This window comes from Pteropus alecto, unplaced genomic scaffold (assembly GCF_000325575.1).
Source record: "Pteropus alecto unplaced genomic scaffold, ASM32557v1 scaffold71, whole genome shotgun sequence".
Classification (NCBI taxonomy): domain Eukaryota; kingdom Metazoa; phylum Chordata; class Mammalia; order Chiroptera; family Pteropodidae; genus Pteropus; species Pteropus alecto.
The window spans coordinates 12,490,674-12,504,450 of record NW_006433024.1 but is presented as its reverse complement, the minus strand read 5'-3'; the positions used below and the strand labels follow the sequence as shown (position 1 = coordinate 12,504,450).

At 45.3% G+C, this 13,777-nt stretch overlaps 1 protein-coding gene across 1 annotated transcript in view; it reads right to left on the bottom strand.

Moving 5' to 3' along the window:
• PRR5L (proline rich 5 like) overlaps positions 1-13,777 on the bottom strand; it is a 68,594-nt gene that overhangs the window by 50,270 nt on the left and 4,547 nt on the right. The window lies entirely within an intron of this gene.

Below are 13,777 nucleotides of genomic sequence, written 5' to 3'. Positions count from 1 at the left end.
AAAAAAAGCCTCATGGACAACCCAACAGCACCTATTCCTGACACTGAAGACTTTCCACAATACGCGCTTCCCACACCAGCCCATGCATATTGCCCATATTTCCCAAAAGTATCAGCGCCTCTTCACGCAGACACAGCTCCCCACCATCACTTACCTGTCATGCCATTCACTCATTCATTCCCTCAGAAGATTTATTGTTTTACTATTTATTAACTCCTGGAAGCTACATGGCATCCAAAGATTTCTAAGACCTAGTCCCTGCCCTTAAGAGGTTCATGGTCTATGAAGACAACTGTCTGTTGTATATTCATTCACACGATAAATATTTACTGAGCACCTACTATGTACCAGGCACTCACTCAGGCATTGGGGATATATAATGGCAGCCCTAGAGAATGTGGTCCCTGCCCTGTGGAGCTTAGGACCAGCAGACACTGTTCCACATCACTCTTTTTCCCTCTCTCAGGCTTTTTGATTGTATCTACTGTTCCTCTTACCCAGAATTCCCTTCCTTTTCCTCTCCCCTTATTTAAATCTGACTTACCCTGCAGGGTTGGGTTCAAGTATACTGTCCTATGAGCAGTTCCTGGGAGACTTTATGGCTTCCTGGTTAATAGCAATAGCTTTGGAGTGAACCTTGGTTGAGTCTTAACGAGGCCACTCCCAAGTTATGAGACTTTGGGCACACTGAGTCTAAGAGTCCTCAGCTGTCTGTCAGCACTGCCAACTTCACAGGACTGATAAGACAAGAAACACAACTGTGTGGCATGCTCAGCAGAAGAGCAACAGATGACCGCACCCCCACCCTGGTCAGGTGATGCCTATTTCTATGCATACTGATTGCATTCTTTCCTCGGCACCTCTGGCCCTGCCATTTCAGTCTCTTATTCTTTAGTGAACCTAAAGTTTCAGTCACTGATTTAAAGTGACTTTTGGAGCCGGTAAGAGTGAAGAACAAAAGGAAACACCACCGAGGTTACAGTCGCTTCTTTCTCCAGGATTTACGGGTCAGCCCCGAAGTATTCTCACTGCCACCTCTCTCACCAGCTAATTCTGCTATGTCCCAAAAACCAACGCTGAAAGAAAAAGAGATACTCCAGCCATAAACGTCCATCTTCACGATGAGAGGGGGAGTAGGTTTTGCAACCCCAGTTGTAGCATTTGAAGAAGGAGGAGCTGAGGCTGTAAGACAGGCACAGAGGCCATCCACGCAGGGGGCACGGGAGGTGCTAGCAGCTGTCTGTAGGCAATGGGCACAGTGAAAATGAACTTCTAAGACCAAGAGCCAAAAAAAGAATGGCGTGTCCTACACCTCTGAAAAAAATTTTAAAGGAAATCAGAGTTTTGTACCATTTTCTTTTAGTCTTCTGTCCCTTCCCCCATTCTCAGAATGAGTCAACAGTGACGAAAATTTATCCATGAATGCTGGGGAAGTCATAACATGCCCGCTCAACTTCAGAGGGTCTCAGACTCCACAGTGCCACTGGAATTTGGAAAGATCTATGCAAATCGATCGATGAGGCAAAGAAGTAATAAAACCACGGAAGCCCCGTCAGAATCCTTAAACTGGCTGGCTTTGGGATTCAATTCGCCTGGTAAAGGTCACTATTAAGAGAGGATCGATTTCACTGCCCTTCATTAAATGCGCCTGCTAAGTGCAATTCATCTGTGTAATTACAGGATATTAACTCCTTTTATGAGGTTCTTAAACTTGAGGTGATGGAGCTGCCTCCCACTCAGTGGCATTTGTACCGGAAAGCAGAAAGGTGAGCTGAATGGATCATTCCAGGTGTTTACCTTCCGGCTCCCTGACAAAACAACCACTTCTCCAGGAGTCTGTGCGACACTGAGGATCACGGGACTGGCTCCCATCTCCCCCCACTTCTCAGCGCACCCCAGGCCTCCCACTCCAAGCCATGTGCATATCCAGCCCCATTCACGTAAGAATAATTTTCAGCCAAAAAGATGATAACTACCACTCCCGCAGCCTCGCATTGGCTGCGGAGGAACACACACAACAAGGAGCTGCCTCTGACTCATTTTTCACCTGCAAAATCTGCCACCCTCAAATCCTGACAGTCTGGAGGCAATCCAAAGCCATCTTCGTTTCCAGCGTTCCAACTTCTGCACAGAGTCAGGAGGCCTCCACAGAGCAGCACAGAGAGGAAGCTGCCACAGCATTGACAAGAGTGGCCTAAAGGGAAACACTGACACATCCACCTGCTACAGCGCTGGCCCCTCAGGCACGGGCTTGTCCTGACCTAAATATGACTAATCGGAAAACAACAAGAAGGATAGGGCCTTGGAGTGTTGCAACCCAGGCCTCCATTGACAGGCGACAAAAGTGAAGCCCAGAGGAGCAGAGAAACTTGTCACCGAGGTAGGAGAGAGCCAGTACGGGCTAGAATTCAGGTTCCCTGACTCCTGATCTAGAAAGGTCTCCAGCCCCCACCTAAGTCATTCTGTAAACTTTAAAACAGGCATAGAGACTTACTCACCTCTGTATCCTCAAGCCTGAGCTCACTGCTTAAAATAAAAGTGAGGGAAAAGATAGCAACTAATGAGATATTGACTGCCTGCCTGCCACAGTAGGTAAACTTACTCAACCCTCACAAACCCTATTGGAAGATCAGAGAGGTTAAGTAACCTGCCAGAAGTCAAACAGCTAGTAAGTGGCAAATCACTGACAGGTGCCCGGTTGGCCTTATTCTACAGCCCATTCTCATTTAACCATGCTACCAAACTCAGAAAATTAGGATCGAACCTATCAAGTTAGTCAGGAACATCCGGTCATGATACTTCAAAATTTAAATCTCATGCCCCTGAGATAGAAAAACTGACATAAGGAGCTCTCTGGCCACATTCGAAGGGAACGAAAGGAGCAGGATGAAAGGAGAAAGCATGGCCTGCCTTAGACACCCCACTCCTCACTAGCCGTGTGACCGAAGCTGAGTTCCTCGACCTCCCTGAGGCTCGAGTTCCTTCTGCATGAAATGAGCATGCCTACAATGACGACCTCAGGGCTGCGTGAGGATGACATGAGTACATATTTGTACAGCACTTAAAACAGTGCATGGCAACAGCAAATGCTACCTCAGTGCTTGTTAAATAAATAACTAGTTATTTCTAAATCTCCAAGCAAGGACAGTGGTAAGAATACAGCAACCCTTGCTCCTGCTTATGGTGACCTCAGCAACACCCAGAAAATAGTTGGGAGCAGGCAAGGTCTCTAGTCCCAGTGGTGATCACAGTGCATTGGGGCCTCGCCTCCTTAGACCTTTGGTAACTTGCAATGTCATTTAGGACCCTTGACCTCCGTGCAGCACGTTCCTCGGTTTCAGAGTTTTCCTACACATCATCGCACTTCTAAATTGCACTCTAACCCTATAAGGCAGGTCAAGCAGGAATTCTGTCAGGTGAGAAAACCGAGGCTCAAAGAGGCTAAGTGAAGTGGCCAAAGCTGGACAGCTTTGGGTCAGGGAACCAGACTCGGCAGAAACCTCAACCTGGCCTGCCATGTGGCCCATGTGTGCCCTGCCGGGCAGCTCTCTTTTTCTCCCAATATATTTTAAAATATTTTCAATATGACACATACTTAAAAAGGAGTTTATATATACATACAAACACGTATATCTTAAATAATAATAAACGACCACCTGCTTAAAAAATAGAATGTTACCTTAGAAATCACACGTGCTTCTATTTTTCTGGTATGCTTATTTATTATAAAGAAATGTAAACTTTCACAGAAGTCTATAACATACAAAATGAAAGGCCTCCCTCGGCCACTTAACAAGGTAGGGACACTCTCTGCTAGGAACTTTCTGAGATGGCAGTCACATGCTCCATCTGGGTTGTCCAATATGGTAGCCATGAGCCATATGTGGCTACTGAGCCCTCGAAAAGTGGTTTTCATGGTTGAGGAACTGAATTTTAATTTAATTACTTAATTTTTAATAGCCATACACATGTGCACACATCATATTTTAATAAAAATGGGTAATTTGTTCTTTTAATAATGCGTCATGGACATCTTCTCATATCACTGTGTAATTATCTACTTCATTATTTTTAACAGTTTCTTAACTCTTCCATTTAAGAGATACCATACTTGATTTAACCAGTCCTCCGCGGTTGGATGATTCCAGTAGTTTTTGTTACTACAAAGAATGAGCATATCTGCCAGTCTTAGCAACCACATGACCGTTTGTGTAGGGTGCATTTTCAGAAGTGGAACTGCTGGGTAAGAGGGCCAGATCATTTGAAGCTAGCTTCACTCTGTAACTAACACCCGCTCCCACTGCAGCCCAGAAAGAGCGCTCCAGAAAGGAGAGGCATAAGGCCTGTTCTTCCGAAGGACGAGTGGCCATTAGAGGCTTCAGAATCAGACAGACCCTGGCATTGATGCTCATTCTGGCATTCACTGATTGTGAGAGGCAGAAAAACTGGCCCCCAAAGATATATTCGCTTCTTGACTAAGAACCTCTGACTATTATCTTAAATGGCAAAACATGTGATTAATTTAAGGATTTTGATAGAAGGTGCTGATTCGGGATTTTCCAGGTAGGCCCACAAATACAATCACATGCATCTCTGTAAGAGGGATGCAGAAAGAGATTGGGGACAGAAGAGAAGACACAGATACACAAAGAGAAGGTGACGCGAAGATGGAGGCAGAGACTGGAGGGATGCAGCCACAAGCCAAGGAATATCTTCAGCCACCAGAAGAAGCCAGAAGAGAAAAGAAATAGCTACCCTGATGTCAGCTACAAACTGGTATGTGGTGGAGGGAAAAAAAAAAAAAAAACAGACAAAGAAATACATTCTCCCCTAGAGCCTCTGGAGATAATATGGCCCTGTGACACCCTGATTCTGGACTTTTGACCTCCGGAACGGTGAGAGAATAAATTTCTGTTGCTTTTAAGCACCAAAAGTTGTGGGAATTTGTTATTGCAGCCACAGGAAATGAATACACTCGCTGTGTGGCCTTAGGCCATTCTGAACTGCAGTCTCTACTTCTGAAAAATGGGAATAGTGTTACCTAGGAAAGTCCCTGCAGTGACGAGAAAGATTGCCTAGGAAGTGCCTGGCATGGTTCCTGGAACTACGCAGTTGCTAGACACAGGTGCAGGGGAGGTTCAGAGCAAAGGTGTCAGAGTTAGGCTTGGTGTCACCACTTACTATGTGACCTGGGTAGGTGACTTAGGATTGGTGTGAGGCTTGGATGAGATGATCCAAGTAAGGTTTAAAATAATCCTGGTATACAGTAAGTGCTTGATAAATGCTACTTATTATTTATATTACCACCATCACCACTATGTAGTCTGCTCAAGCTGCCGTAACCAAACACCACAGACTGGATGACTTAAACAACAGACATTACTTTTCTCACATTTCTGGAGGCTAGGAGTTCAAGATCAAGGTGTCAGCAGGTTTGGCTTCTGCTGAGGCCTCTCTCCTTGGCTTGCAAGTGGCCACCTTCTCACTGTGTCTTCACGTGGCCTTTTCTCTGTGCCCCAACAATCCTGAGGTGATTCTCTGTACATCCAAATTTCCTCTTCTTATAAGGACACCAGTCAGACTGGATTAGGGCCCACACGAACGACCCCATTTTGACTTAATCACCTCTTTAAAGGTCCTATCTCCAAATGCAGTCACATTCTGAGGTACTGGGGGCTAGGTCTTCAACACATGATTTTGGAGGCACACAATTCAACCACCACCACCACCATCATCACAAAAAGTTCTTTGCCTAAGGTCCTGAGTTACAGAAACCACGGTTTCAGTAGGTGCTGCCTTCTGAAGGACCAATGTGGTTTACATGTAGAAAAATGTGCTTCTGAAATGATTTAAATGGTGAAGTTTGTGGTGCTTAAAGGGTTCACTGCCATTATCTGGAAAGCTGGGGTCCTGGATACGTGAAGTGTTGTGGCAGTTACAGGGTTATTGGGGCTTATCACTGGCTTCGCTCTCCCAGGCACACCTCGCAGGGGTTTGAGAACCTCCCCACTGAGGATCTAGGCTGTGTTTACTAGAGAAAAAAAAGTGGGGTCTTGCTCTCTCATTCCAGCTTCCAGGGAATGACACAGGTAGGGGGCACAGCCATTAGGTAGGCCAAGGTGGTGTACTTAGTGGAAAATGCAAATGAATTCCACTAAGGCACACACCCTTGACTCTGAAAAGGGAAGTAGAATCATGGCACAGCTTAAAGAAGTGGGTGGCTTACAATGACCCTGAGGCTTCCAGGAAAAAGCCATTCTGAGGGTAAATAACAAAGAAGTCAGAGAAAGCTGAGCACAACAACCTGATGGTCCCGCCTCAAACGAGGAGACGCCAGTTCCCAGGGAAACCAGACAGACCTGAACCTTTTGCACGCCCCCTTTAGGAGCTCCAGCAGCAGGGAGGCCAGCCTGGAACTCTTCCCTGGGACATGAGCGTGGAAACGGAAAGCCAGCATCCGTCAGCACTGTCAGGACTTGGACACTGTCATTTAACTTGACCCATCCACTCTCTAACTGCAGCCAGAATTATCCTTATAATGGCGATGATGATAATCACGGCACCATTTACTGAGTGCCAACTGTGGGATGGGCACTTGGCATGTATTATCGGTGTTTTAAAATGAATTTAGGGGCTCTTGACCGAGAACCTTTAATGAAATAGATTAGAACAAAAAACATCAGAATGTATCGTATTTGAGGGAAACACACATATTACATGTGTATTCATGTGTACCAAGTCGCAATGTATTACAAATTTCATACAGTATGTAGCACTCAAAACATGTGAAAGCCCCAGTGCCTGATCTGATCTTTACAACCTCCAAAATGCTATTACCCTACCCAGCTTACAGAGAAGGAAATGGAGGTGCCACATGTTTAACTCGTCTAAGGTCACACGGTTTACGGCAGGTGGTGCTGAGGCAAAAGCTCACAGTCCAGAGCCCACCACGCTCACGCCGCCCTGTGCTTCAATGCCTTCAAAGGCTCCCCATGGCTCTCAGAATAAATCCCCAAACCCTACGTCACTTCCCACCAATGCATGCCAGCTCACTGGCCTTTTTTCATTTCCTCAACTAGCACTTGCTCTTCCCTGCTCCAGGACCTTTGCATGTGCTGCACCCTCTGTTTAAAATACTTCCCACCCACTTCTTTAGGCTTAAACCCACACACCCATTACTGCCTGTCCTTCGCTCGTTCAGAGAAGCCTTCCTTCCACCTGATTAGATCACATCACCCCACAGAGCACCCTCCTCACCTCCTTTGTTGTCTTGTCACAATCTACTCCAATACATGACTACAGAATTATTTCTTATTGTTTTTGCGAAGTCCATAAGGGCAGGGACTATGTCTACCTTGTTCTCAGGTGCATTCCCAGGGCTTAGTGTAGGAATTTACAGATATCTGATGAATGAACAAATGAACCAGCCATGTGAGAGGCATTATTATTGGGAGACACAGAAACTGTAAGCAAGTGCCACCTGAAAATACCAACACCTAAAATCATGTAGGGCTTTACCATATGAAAACATCCTGGTACCAGAATCTGACAAACTTGGATTTAAATCCATCCTCTACAATGCATTAGCTGGGAGACCTGGGTAAATGACTCAAACTCTCTGAACTTCAGTTTCCTCATGTGTCAAATGAGTGTGATACTTATCTCAATGTCGTTAAGATTAAATAGATGACCTAGATCATGTCCTGGCCCATAATACAAGCCCAAAAAATTACAGCTAGCGTTAATATTTTTATAAAACACTGTGTTCTTCACAAAACCCTTATGCTCCAAAAGGTGGCATAGGACCGGCGCGTGGGGCAACGGGCACTCTCACGCATTTCTGGAAGAAGAGCAGCTGCGACAGAGGGAAATTTGACAAGACCAATCAAAATGACAAAGTCTATAGCCTCTCACCCAGTAATTCTACTTCCAGGAATGTTACTCTAGGCACGTCAAGTGACTTACGCAACAAGGGTTTTTACTGCCGCCTTCTTTCTAACAGCAACGGGTTGGAAAAAACCGACATGCTGAGCGACTTGTTTAACTTGTTTAACAGAGGTCTGGCCACGCAAACTACGGTGTCCCATATTCTGGAATCCTATGAAGCTCTAAGAAAGGAGAGGCAAACTCTATGCCCTGACTGGGGCGCTCTCCAGGGGACACTCTAAATGAAAGTGTGCTAAAAAGCTAAATACAGAATCATGTGTATGTTATGCTACCATCTATATGCGAAAGATTAAAAAGAGCATTTACAGATTCCATTGCACGTGCATAAAGTACTTCTGAAGGGATGCACCTGAAACTGACAACACTGGTTTCCTCCAAGAAGGGAGCTGGGTGGCGGGGACACAGCGGGGAAGACTTGTCTCTATTAACCCTTTTGTACCTTTGAATTTTGAAATATGAAAATGTATTACTTGCTTAAACAAGAACAGCAGTGATGCCCTCCCCTCTCCCCCAAAAAGGAAAGACAGAAAATAAAGGTCATATGATTTGTTCTAAGTCACTCAAGCTGGTCAAAGGAAGTCAGGAGTCAAACAAAGGACAGTCAAGTTCTATCAATTACAGAATAAATTCATTCATTCGACACAAATTTATTTATTCAGCACTAATCCTACAATAGGAGGTGCCTTGTGTGGAGACATATGGACCAGAAAACAAATCCTGGGAAGAAAAGAAGATGAAAGGAAGACCTGGTTTCTTTCCCTTTTGGCACCGTGCATCATACCCTTGCCAAAAGGTCCAGGCCTGGAACATCTCGAAGTGTAGGCAGGACCTGCCCAGGCTAAAGGAGGCAGTCGCCACTCAATCCAGTCTGGTTTTTGCCATCCCACGATATAAGACCAGTTTTGTTAGACCTGAATTTTCCAAGAGAAACCAAAAATCCACATTTTAAAAAATATGAAATCACCTAATTTATATGTGTTGGTAATGAATTCACCAAGCCAACGAGTACTTTAGGGGACTAACATAGGTTTGTGACCTTTGTTTTATTTCATCACAGCTATGGCCACCAGCCTTATCACATCTTTTACCCAGGACTTAAGTCATGTGTAACATAAGTCTGCACGAACCAGCCACTGTGGACTTGGGCAAGTCACTTCCCTTCCCTAGGTCTGCTGACTTATCGGTTAAGAGTGTGGCCTAGCCCATGGCCATAATGCTCTCTCAGCATTGCCAGCTATGCATTCAGCCCCGACCCGAGAGCCCTACAGGAGAACTGCCTTATCTCACTCTTACCCCATCACTGAGTCTTCAATTCCCCTTTGCATTGTATATACACCCAGATCCACTCTTCAAACAGGGCAAGCCAGCAGCACCCAGGGTATGGCTAAAAGAAACACACAGCAAACAGAACCCACCGAGCCCATCTAGGAAACCAGATCTGAACTCCACACATCCCGCCCTGCCCACCGGATAGAAATCAAGTCAGAAGTGGGGTTTCAAGACCAGTGAGGCCATTTTGCAAATCAAACGCTTATCATGAGTATTTCACTGTATTTATTGCTAACAAGAATATACCATCTACCATCAGAAGCAGGCCACGATGGCCAGCATAATGTTAAGCCTGTATCTGCATCTGCCATCTCAGTTCATTTCTACCTTCAACCAATGAGGTTGGTTTTATTATTCCCATTTTGCAGATGAAGAAACTAAAGCATGGGAATTAACCTTCTCAAACTCAGGAACCCAGAGTCAAATGCTACCCGATTTTGGTGCCTGAGCTCATAATCTCTCTGTTAAACAGCACTCATGACCGCCAAATGCAGAGATGAGAGCAGAACACCAGCCCTGGCTTCCTTTCTCGAACATCACCAACAGCTTCTTACCTTGACCAGGCAGCGAACTCACTCTGTCCCTACAGGAAGGAGACTTCGTTTCTTCACGCTGCTTACCAAGCAAGCTGAAGTCATCGTATCTGTTTACTTGTTCACTGCGTGACTAGCCCTGATGGCATGTAAGTTCCTCAAAGCCAAAGACTTCGCCTGTCTCGTTCACTGCTGTATCCCACATGAATGCAGTACTGACCAGGTATAAAAGGTCCCCAGGAAATGTTCTTGAACGCTGGAATGAAACGTGGACTTCCAAGCCACCGGGAAGGACAGTCTTCCCATTTCTGAGGGATCAGAAAAATTCCCTTCATAGTTGACTGAACTCAGGCCCCCCTAAGCATTATTGGACATGGATAGGGTCACATGGGCAGGGGACCCCGGGTCTGTTTGTTGGTCAGTGGAGCCTACAAACGTGGCGGAGGAGAGGTGCCTGTAGCATAGCAGCACGTTTGTTTTGACTAAGAACTCAATTTCGCAACCCTGAGGAAACAAAAGCCGGCCAAGGGACAGAGACACTCCTACAGAAGCAGAAAATGTTGTGTCGTGTCAAGTTTGGACAATGGAAAAGGCTCAACAGGAAGAACGAGACAACTTTCTCAGCACTCCACTGGAAACGAGTGTGGACAAAAGTCCTATTTTGTCCAACAGTAAATATCAGCACAAACAGGATGCAAACTCAAGTGTTTATCTCTGCTGAACGGTAATCGTTAAATGTCCACCGAGAAGACCCAGAGCACTGACAATTTAGATCTACCTAGTAGTAATTATTTCATCGTATTATCATCATCATCATCATTATCACTCAGGACTGCAAACCACTGTGTAATCAGAAAAATCCCTTCCTTTAGTAACAGTCAAGCAAAACTGTGGGGAATAACCACACATCTTATTTACTCGTCTATAAGCCCCACTTTAAGTATCGTGTTTCTTGGAGTGCAAATTGTTTGGGTGTGGCCCGTAAATGCCATCCAGAGTGATTCTGCAGTGCCTACCAGATGATAAACCAAAAAGTCTAGACACAAGCTGTAACTGAGACTGACCACTATGCGAGCAAGTGTTATTTCTGACATATAACGTATAGAAGACCAAGAGCGGTCAGAAGCTACTGTCTGGCAGCCAACAAGAGTTTTAACTATGGGGAAATGTGTTCTAGACTCACATGTAAACTACTTATTAAAAATAATCTGCACTTTCTCAATTGCAGGAAGACGATGAAATACTTTTTCATAAGAAAAGGAGATGAAGGGAAAGGAAACTTTCCCCACGTCATGTAGTCAGGAAAAAAGAGCCTTGAATAGAGGGTCAGAAAGCCTAAGGGTCTCTAGGATCTGATCATTCCACTGAGGTCATGAATTCAACTCAGGTCCATTCAACACCAAATGTTGCCCCAGGATCTAAGGGGAGGAAGCCTTATGGGGCAAAGGAGAATAGAGTATCTGCCCCCAAGAGGCTCAGGGTCTAGCAGGAAATACTCAGAAGTAATGTTATAAATGCAACTCGACACCACCATGGGCTGTAACTAAAGATAACAATTGAGACAAGATCTAGACAGAAAGGTTAAATCTCCTTCTCCAGTTCAAAGGCAAGGCTAATGGAAGGTCAACCGAAACATGCAGAATTCTCCATTTTCTTGTCCATTCTGCTAAAGCATGGGAACACTGGAGACTGGAAAGAAACTCTGCGGTAGGAAAAACAAGATTTCATAAATAAAGCTCAAAGAATATGCTTGCTTGCTTGCTTGCTTGCTTGCTTTCTTTCTTTCTTTCTTTTCTTTCTTTTTTATTTGTGACAGGCAAGGACAGGATGAAAATATCACATTCCAACAAATATTGGTGAGCACCTATACCCTGGACACCGAGATGAGCCAGTAAGGTCACAAAGAAATGAAAAGGGAAGAGTAACTGGACCTGATTAAGGAAAAGGACAGGAAGGCCTAAAGCAGGGATGGCAAACTCGATGCCTGGGCAGTCGAGGCAGAGAAACCACGCCGGTGACAGAGCTGAGTGCAGACTGTGGCAAAATGAAAAACACGATTCAGACCAAACCAAACGCATCTGACGCCAAAGCGCGGCCCACTGGCTGATGGTTTGAGGCCCTTGCGTTAGGGTGACTGGAAGAAAAACGTGCATAGCTTGTAACCGCGAGGGCTGGGGGAAATGAGGAGGAAAGACAGCACAAAGGTCACTGAGGCAGGCCCGAGGGAAGGTGAATCCCGTCCTGGGAAAAATAAACAAAGTAATTAAAGTAATTAATTCAATAAAATAAAACCACAGAGGCCAGTGGTATAACGTTCACCACTAATATCTCCACAGCACTTTACGGCTGACAAAGCTCGTGCTCAAGTCATCTCATCTGGTCTCCCCAACAACCCTAGGAAGTAGGCATCATTATCACCCCGATTTTAGAAGTGAAGAATTTCTGGTTCGGAGCATATAAGCAAATTGCCTCTGGTCTCGGAGCTATGAGAAACAGCACAAGGACTCATATGCTTTTCCAGAATTTCAAAGAGAAGAACTCCAGGCTATTGTACTTTCTAGACATCTTCTAAGTGATTCCAACATACAACCAGGCTTGAGAACACAGGGCTAGACCCACGTTCTCAACCAGGTATGATTCTGCCCCCTCCCACCCAACAGGAGACATTCAGCCATGTCTGGAGACCTTTTTGATTGTCATAACTGTGGGGAGTGGGGATGGAAGATGCTGTAGACTGCTGGTAGGTAGAGGTCACGGATGCTGTTAAACATTCTGCAATACACAGGACAGTGCCCCACAACAAATTATCAAGCTAGAAACGTCAACAGGGCCAAGGGGAAAAACACCCTGGTCTTGACTCTATGCCTGGTTCCTTAAACTGTGATCTGAGAATCAGCAGAGTTAAAATCACCTCAGAGCTTGTTAGAGATTCAGGCCCCGACCCAGAGCCACTGAATGAGATTCTGTGGTTTAACAAGATCCCAAGGTGATGCATATGCACCTTGAGAAGCGCTGCTATAGATCATGCTTCTGTGGCCATCACAGAATTTTAGAACAGAAAGGAACTTGAGCAGCAAGCCAATCTCATTATTTTGTAGATGAGACAACTTGGGCCCAGAACAAATGGGCAACTCGCCCCTGGACGCACAGCTTGCCCGTGGCAGAGAAGAGATCAGATTCCAGATCTCAGTTCCCGGATCTGTGCTGTCTCCAAGATGTCAGTTGGGGCCAACACCTAAACCCTTTCAACAACTCTCCTCATTGCCAAGTTGATACCACCCTTTGAGGCGTTCGGGAGTCTTTTGTGAGGCCTGAAAGGAATCGACTGTCCTGTTGGTCAAAAATTCCTTTAAAAAATTATCTCGGAACACCACAAAGGATTACCATACATGCCCATTAATTCTGCCTTCAGCTCTTTTACCAAAAAAGCGGCCATATAGCTCCCCCAGTCGTGGACTCCAGCAGCCAGCAAGCTGTAGCAGAGTTCTCCAAAATGGCAGCAGCAGTTGACGTGGCCTCCCCAAAAGATATCTAGGGAGTGATGAAGAACCAGTTTCGAAGGAGTATTTAGAATCAGCAAGTGCAAAAGGGTTTACACAGAGGATTTACGTAGCTGAGGTCATGAGCAGGTTGTGACAGGGTCTGAGGCAGCTTAGTTTGGAATAATACAGACACATTACAGCCCTCGCTGGATTTTTGCCCTGGTCCTTGGGGGAAAAAAAAGCAAAAACAAATTCTCTCAGGTATTCTCTCAGACGCAGCTTAAGGTGACATTCTAGTTCCCAAATGGCTGAGGGAACCCACAGCGGTCCCTTAATCCTAGTATTTGCTAGAAACCTAACTGCCGACACAGATGCCTTCAACAAAACACAAAACTCGGCTTGTGTCGAAAAAAAAAAACCCAGCAAAGTTGGGAGAAAGTCCTGTAACCAGTAAAGAGAGAGAAGAGAAAATGGAGGTGTTACTGG